The sequence below is a fragment of the Malus sylvestris genome, chromosome 13 (assembly GCF_916048215.2).
Source record: "Malus sylvestris chromosome 13, drMalSylv7.2, whole genome shotgun sequence".
Classification (NCBI taxonomy): domain Eukaryota; kingdom Viridiplantae; phylum Streptophyta; class Magnoliopsida; order Rosales; family Rosaceae; genus Malus; species Malus sylvestris.
In genome coordinates this window covers 21338645-21345552 of record NC_062272.1, presented here as the reverse complement: position 1 = coordinate 21345552, position 6908 = coordinate 21338645, and the positions used below count along the sequence as shown (strand labels likewise).

The following is a 6908-nucleotide window of genomic DNA, read 5'->3' as shown; positions in this document are numbered from 1 at the left end:
GGAAGCAGCGGCGCTCATGGATTTAGATTTTAGTGGACCACCATGTACATGGCGGGGCATTCGTAATGAGGAGTTGGTGGAAGAACAAATTAACAAGGGGCTTTGTAATCTTCCATGGTTGGATCGGTGGCCTATTACTGCTATTATTCATGCTTCGGTTATGGCATTAGATCATTCCCCCTTTTTTTATTCGGTGTCAGCTGCATTCATAAAAAGGTAAGAAAAGATTTCGATTTGAAGCGTTTTGGGCTAAAGAAGAAGATTGTCGGTGTCTTATTGAAACTTGCTGGTATAGTGCATACCATGGTGATCCAATGCAGCTTTGGCAAGCAAGGCTTAATGATTGTAGATCTCGACTTCTGAAGTGGAGTAAAGGAAAATTTAATAGGCGTATTGAAGAGATTAATGACTTGTTGATCAACCTCCAAGAATTGCAAATGAATTGGGGGAAAATGCTGAGGAAATCAAAGACAAGACTATTCTTCTTGACAGACTTCGGCAACAGGATGAGTTTTTTTTGGCAACAACGATCTAAGGTTAAATGGCTTCGGGAAGGTGATGCTAACATTACTTTTTTTCATCAATCTACATTGCAACGCAAACGGAGTTGAGATGATCAAGCAAGATGATGGAGAGTGGGAGCAACATTCAAAATGTGTGCAACAATTGTTTAATGAGTATTTTATTAAGTTATTTACTTCATTTGGCTAGCGGGATTGGGTGCATGTTTTGGAGTGTGTTACTCCGATAGTCACTAAAGGGATGAATTAGGCGTTGATGATGCCTATTATGGATGATGAAATTAAAGATGCTGCTCGGCAACTGGGAGGTTTAAAGGCCCCGGGTCCAGATGGCTTTTCAGGTGTTTTTTATCATTCTTTTTGGGATAAAATTTGCACTGAGGTTACTGAGCTTGTTCGTTTTTTTATGACTGGTGAGGTATATCCTACGCAACTTAATGAGACACATATTGTCTTAATTCTGAAAGTTCAGAACCCAGAGATGGTTTCTCAATTCAGGCCTATTAGTCTGTGTAATTTTTCCTCCAAAGTTCTTTCTAAAGTTTTGACTAATAAACTGAAGCCTTTCCTTCCTAGTCTTATTTCTCTTATGTAGAATGCGTTTGTTAGGGGAAGGCAAATCCAAGACAACCTTGGGATTGTGCATGAGCTTTTCCATTTCCTTAAGCTGCAGAAAGCCAAATGTAAGTTCGAACTTGGTCTCAAGCTCAATATGCAGAAAGCTTATAATCTGGTTGAATGTGACTTTTTGGATGCGGTGATTGCCAAGATAGGGTTTCATTTAGGTTAACAAAAGCTTATTATGGGATGTGTGAGCACTGTTAATTTTGATGTGGTCCTTAATGGACAACCTGGGTCTAAGTTTGCTCCTTCCCGAGGTTTAAGGCAAGGTGACCCGCTTTCCCCGCTTTCCCCATATTTATTTCTTTTTGTTAGTGATGTTATCTCCAAGATGATTTTTCGAGCTACTGATTCTAAACAATTGCAGGGGTAATGATGAGCGCCCATGGCCCGTCCATATCCCATCTTTTCTTTGCTGATGACACCTTGATTTTTTTTAAAGCGGATATGGTAAATTGTAGAAATTTGGGTAGTTAAGTTTAGTCTTATTGCTTCACCTCGAGCTAGGCAATGAATATTCAGAAATTGTGTGTCTTTTTTAGTGCCAATACCCCACGAGCTCTTGCCACGGAGTTGGGTAATGTTCTTGATATTCCGCTGGTTTCTGATCCTAGGAGTTATTTGGGGATTCTAGCTTTATGGGGCCAGTCTAAATGTAGTGGTCTTGCCTATGTGAAAGGTCGGTTGTTGGGCAAACTTCAAGGGTGGAAGCGGTGTACACTATCTCCGACTGGCAGAGAGGTTCTGATTAAGGCTGTTGCTCAAGCTCTCCCCCAGTACTCGATGCATCTTTTTAAGTTCCCGAATACCATTTGTCATGAACTCGACTCTCTGATTGCTACATTCTAGTGGGGTTAAAAACATGGTGAATAGAAAATTCATTGGGTTTCAAAGCAGGTATTGGGACTTCCAAAAAAGGACGGTGGTATAGGTTTTCGGAACTTCAGAACCTTTAATGATGCTCTTCTTGCTAAGCAATGTAGGAGATTGATTTCTGAACCTCATTCACTTTGGGCTTCGATTCTTAAGGCCCGATATTTCCCACATTGTTCTTTTCTTGATGTTCAGCATGGTAGCCGTGCTTCTTGGGCTTGGACAAACTTATTAGTGGGTCGTGATGTTCTCTTGAAAGGGGCACATTGGCAAATCAAGGATAGGAAGATTGTTAGGCTTTGGGTTGATAGATGGCTTCCGTCTCTCCCTTCCGGCCATTCTATTCATGTTGGTACGACGTTAGTTACTCGACATACCCGCGTAGCCACCATTATTAGTTCTTCCTCTCGTACTTGGGATCTTCATTCCCTCCAGCCTTTTTTTTATCCGAGGAGGCTATTCTTGCTATTTGTGCCACATATATTGGTGAGCTAGGGAGAGATGATCAGCATATTTGGCCGGCAACTAAGAATGGTCGGTACTCGGTGAAAGCTGAATACAACTGGCTGCAATCTCGTTATCGCCACCAGTCTTTATTTCCTTCTACTTCATCCATTGGTCCTACTAGCCAAATTTGGAAATTAATCTGGCAGCTGCATACCAAAGATTCGACTTTTTCTTTGGCGGACTCTTCATGGCGCTTTGGCTACGATTGAGGCTTTGTTTAAGCGTCGTTCCGTTATTTTCTTTTTCCAATCTGCCTGTTGGTTCTCGTGATGACCGTATGTATTTGTTATCATATGTTGCTTTCACCTGTTGGCACATTTGGAAAGTTAGGTGTAAATTCTTGTATGAAAAAAGTTCTATTAATCCTTCCAAGGTGCTATGTGATATAAATACATCAATTGGAGCTTTCTTTGCAGTTGTTTGGAGGCCTTCACGTGGCCCTGAAACTACGTTGCTCTGTGATAGACTATCCTCTTGGTTCCCTCATTCCGAGCCTTATTTAAAAGTAAATGTTGATGCTAGTTGGTCGGCTTGGACTTGCTCCGGTTTTGTGGGGATTGTGATTCGGGATATGGCAGGTTCTTTTGTGGCCACCAGAAGGCATGCCATTCGCGCTCATTCGGTGGGCGCTGCTGAAGCCGTGGCAATTCTCAAAAGATGCGAATTTGGGTTAGCAATGGGACTTACGTAGGTTGTTATTGAATCTAATTCTCACGACTCTATTACTTCTCTGTCGACTTCGATTGAGTATGGCAGCTGGGAGGCTTACCATGCTTTATTGCATACTAGACGGTTATGGGAGTCTTTTCAGGACTGTCGCTAGTCTTGGATTCCACGATCAGCCAACATGGCGGTGGACTTCTTGGCGTCACAGTGGTGTGTAGAGATGTGCAAGGTTTCTTGGTTAATAAACCCCGATCTTCATTAGTTTTTGTACTTTACAATGATGGTTTACCATGTCCTCCTTGATGGATTAGGGGCAGTGAAGGGAGTGACGGAGTAGTGTGGCTATGATGTCTTCCTTATGTCTTCCTCTGTTATCTGGGTTATCTTTTGATGTGCTGTTTGCTTGCCTCGCGGTAGGCTTTCTTTGTATGTATGGCTTCTTAGCCTGGGTAATTTATTCCCATTTTCAAAAAAAAAAAAAAAACCGAAAAAAAAAATAAACAAAATGTTACTATAATTCAAGAAAAGAAGAAACTAGTTAAAGCTAGTTTCACATGATTTTTCATAAGTTTTCCATTTCTAGCTTGTTCATTGTGTAAGTTTTGGGAAAATGGGTCACTAATTGACATCCACAATGAAAACCCTCAGCGACATTATAATTAGCATTTTAACTCCACTTTTGTATGCATAAGAGAACTAAAATCAAAGTCACGCATGGCTACGTAACACGTATAGGAAATGGGATGGCTTCTTTTGAATTGCACATCCATCACATCAAATTAATGCCCTGGTATCAAAATCGAGTGAAAATCCTGAAGTGTCCCAAATCACGTCACCTACGCTCGATCGAATCCGAATTGAATAAATTGCCATAAATTTTCCTCTTGGGGCAATGTGCACCAGATTGTGCAACAATAAATGACCCCCTAGTACCTTATTATAAATAGATCCTATAATTTCCTGCATAATCTCATCTCATACATCTTTCTCAAAAGCGGATCCCCAGCTCATCTCATACATCTTTCTCAAAAGCGGATCCCCAGCCTGAGCCTGAGCCTCAGCCTTTACATCCTATGGAATTTGATCTCATACAATCTCTATAGTTTTTACCTCATCAAACAATCTCTCAATTTCGGGCCTCAGCTAGCCTCACCAACTCCCCAAGTAGTAATAATGAAGTGCTGCTACAAATCTGTTGTAATATTGCTGTTTCTTTTCCTTTCATTTCTCAAACTTGCTTCCAGCCTTTTCCCCTTATTACCCATGTATGGTTATATGATCACGGCTTCCTGGCTACTCAAATGACCACATGAAATCATGAAATCATCTCAACTGGCCACAGAGGACCCTAATCGACAGTCAACGTCATCATCTCAACGTTTTCCTCTTCCTCCTCCAGCAAACCTCACCCAACTACCCTCTGTTACTGCTAGAACATCAAACCCAAACAACCCTGCGCCAGGTTTGACTCAAAGCTAGACACCACCATTTTTGTTTAATCCCAACCTCCAGGTTGCTGGTCATTCTCATTCATCTATCATCATACCCCCAAGGCAACAAGACCAAGTGATCATAAATAATAATAATGGGAGTGCACCACCACAAAATCCACCTCCTCTAATCCAGTACGTGTGGCGACGTCGAAGAGAAAATGCACAACCCAACAATTATCAAAATCCATGGCTCATTCGTACTAACCAATCTGGCCAAGATGTCATTGATATGGGTAGCGACTTTGAAGACGGTAGTAGCGATGGCGAGGACATCGATTTCAGTTTCGGCCTGCAATAAGATGAAGGGAAGTATCACATATGGTTATGGTGATGTACTTGTTGGAATATGATTACGATAATAAGTTAATTAATTAATAAAGAAAATAATATAATATAATTAATTAAAGTATATAAACAGTTATATTCCAAATTATATTCCAACTTGAGAAGTTATAACTTCTCCTGAAGAACACAACTTCTTCAGAAAGGTTACTTGCATATCTATATATTTGTCAATCCCTTCCTGTCAGAAAAGACATTCAATTCTATATTCACTCTTCATATCCTTCACACCATATTGTGATCGATAGTCCAACGACATCCGTTTCCGATCCTGTTAATAAACAATTACCAACAGTGGTATCAGAGCTAGGTTTTCATGAATCAAGACAATTTGCCCAGTTTTCATCCGAGGACGTCTCGAACAAAATCTGAGACTTCCTCTCCATTAATGAATCCAACAACATTCTTTCTAAGTTTCAACTTGAGAAGCATTTAGGGAAGAGGACGTTGGTGACCAAGGAGAATATTGAACCGATTTTGATCGAAAGTTCGAAATCGTCATCGGAGTATTTTCCTGTAGAATCAAAAACTCACAAAAATACCCAATCGTTCGAAATCCCATCCTATAACCTGTTTGAACCCAGGCCTAAATTAACCCAACAGTTCGAACTATATTCTCCTACACCATCCAACAATTATCATAATTCAGAAAGTTTTTACAGTCCAATTAGGCCCTCAGACAACCCATTTCAATCAAGATTTCTGGTTGCAAAAACTGAATCTACACAAGAAATTGAAACTACAAGTGCTGATCCATTTCCTACATTTTGGTCATCAAGTCCAAGGGATTTACCTGCAGCATCAAGTTTGTTTCGAAGTTGCTCTCAGATTATTGCAAATCTGAATTCGAACTCGCAACTTTCGGCTTGAAAAATAAACCCTTCACGCCCTAGCCTTCCACCGTGGACTTGCCGCAGAATCTCATCGACTCATAATACTCAGCAGTGTGGTCGTGTTCTTCCCCCGTGGTCTCGTCGTTTATCCGTGGTCTCGTCCTCTCGTGATAATATACAACACCAACCGCATCGATATCCTCCAAGAAAAATAATCTCTGTTGTTCGAGATTATCCGTCGGGTTACGGAACGAAGAAGAAAGAAGAAACTGGTTTTTCCCAGAGAAAGTGTTTTGGAAATAAAGAAGAAGAAGACTACTTTAAAAATAAAAAAGAATTTGTTTTTGGGGAGGCTTCACGTGGGGATCAGGCTAAAGTTAAAAACATTTTTTATTCATTGCACTTTGATAGTGCATGTGACAAGGCATCACGTGTGGACAAGACAAAAGCCAACATTTGTTTTGGTTCATTGCACTCTGACAGTGCATGTGAAAAATCAGGGGTTTCACGTGGAGAAGCAACCAAAGATAGCAGATTTTTTGGTTTTAAGCAAAGTCAAATCGACAGAAACTTTGAAATGGGCTCCTCCTCTAGGCAAAATACGGGATAACTGCAATTGGAGCCATTTCCTACTCATTTGGGTGTTACGATTGAACCAAATTCAGGTTTTATTAATCCCGTTTACCCTAATAATTTCACTCATAGAGTTGATTTGTGGAATAATTTGAATAATAGTGACAAAGATCAAAAGTGGAAGCAAGGGTTTAATTTTTGGAATTCTAGAGTCAAGGTGCTTAATTTTTTGGATCAACATAATACCCATTACGGTTTTGTATATCCTGATTTGGCACAAAGAGAAATTTCGACTGCAAGAAATATAAGGGGGCCAAGATCACTGAGAATTGAAAGAGAATCTAGTAGTTTAGAAGAGACTGCTTTTGTGTACGAAAATAGAGGAAGAATTGATCATACTTGGCCAAGTAGACAAGTAAGAAATCCACGAGCCTCTTATCAACGTGATCGCCTGAACAAGTACTCGTCTTTCACTAATT

The 6908-nt window shown here is 40.4% G+C and overlaps 1 long non-coding RNA gene across 1 annotated transcript; it reads right to left on the bottom strand.

Annotated features, from left to right (window-relative positions):
* Window positions 1-4037: 4037 nt before the first annotated feature.
* LOC126597222 (uncharacterized) lies at window positions 4038-6405 on the bottom strand. The gene is made up of 2 exons (XR_007614176.1): window positions 5817-6405; window positions 4038-4970 (listed from the first exon to the last, which is right to left on the bottom strand). It is a non-coding gene; the product is annotated as an uncharacterized LOC126597222 (long non-coding RNA).
* Between the last annotated feature and the right edge of the window lie 503 nt (window positions 6406-6908).